Source organism: Gymnoscopelus braueri (assembly GCF_963280865.1).
Source record: "Gymnoscopelus braueri genome assembly, chromosome: 21".
NCBI classification, from domain to species: Eukaryota; Metazoa; Chordata; class Actinopteri; order Myctophiformes; family Myctophidae; genus Gymnoscopelus; species Gymnoscopelus braueri.
The window spans coordinates 48662148-48663380 of NC_137623.1; positions in this window are offsets into that span (position 1 = coordinate 48662148).

Consider the following 1233-nt stretch of genomic DNA (forward strand, 5'->3'; position numbering starts at 1 on the left):
TTTATGAACGTGCCAAAGTATCGCGAGACTGTCGATCATTGACAGCCATGACAACCAGTTCTTGCGATACAACCAGAAACGATACATGGCGCTGTTTAGATAGCCTGGTAAACCCTCCCTCCAGAAATCTCATTTGTATTTTATTTCAGGAGTGAGTCTGGCCTGCAGACCTATATGGGCAATTTGGCTGTGGGCTGGAGCTGGGCGGGAGTAATGTAGCTTTGATGTCCAAGTGGCCCTTTGATGTCCAATTAAGCCACTTTAGGCTGCAGTGATTATCACCAGGAGTAATTGGTTTGTCTTTGATGTTAATGAGCAGCTTGTATGAAATGTGTATTGATTAATGACGTGTGAACCACTCGGGTTCCACCTGATTGGCCTACCCCCGCTGTCAATCACAAAACAATGAGCGAGGACGCTGATTGGCTCGGTTATTTGGTAATGCACTAGAAACGCCCATACAAGCCTTCATGCCAGACTCACTCCTGGAATCAAATGGAAATGAGATTTCCGGAGGGAGGGTTTACCAGGCTACTGTTTAGATGCCTCGATACAATTATACAGTGTGCATTTCGAAAAACAAGTGATTACCGGTACTGGTTCATCAGTAAATGCTTTGGAACTCTGGAACCATCTCCGCTTGGGAAGCACTGCTATAAACATAATCTGACCTAAAAAATATATGTAATATGATTTATTATCAGTATTGAGCTATTAGACCAGGGGTGGGCAACCACCTCTTTTTGATCAGATCAGGCTATTGAGGTGATCACTTAAGTTGATCAAAAACAACCCTTATTTGTTTTGGGATCATCATGTGTATTCAGTAAGACTTTCCTCCCGATCAGATAGTCAGAATGTACTTACTTTTTTATTATTCATTTAAAACGGACTACACCATGAATTTTAACTTTTTCTGTGTGTTTTTGGTCTCCCGTACCTCTCTTCTATTCCAAAAAAATCCCACCCAGTGTGAAGTGGGCGGTGTCTAGCTAGTTGTTATTTAACAGTGGTCATCACGGTGATGGAAGCTCACTTAAAAGAATAATGTTTTTTTTCTAATACCCTTTCCACCCACAATGTGTGATTCACTTTTTTTAAGTGCATAGTCATATTTATAGGCTATGCACATGTGTCATGTTTCACTAGCCAATCACAGTCCTGAATAGACTGTGATTGGCCAATCACGGTGCAGGGTTAGGGGGGTACACTGGTGGCCAATCACAGCGCAGG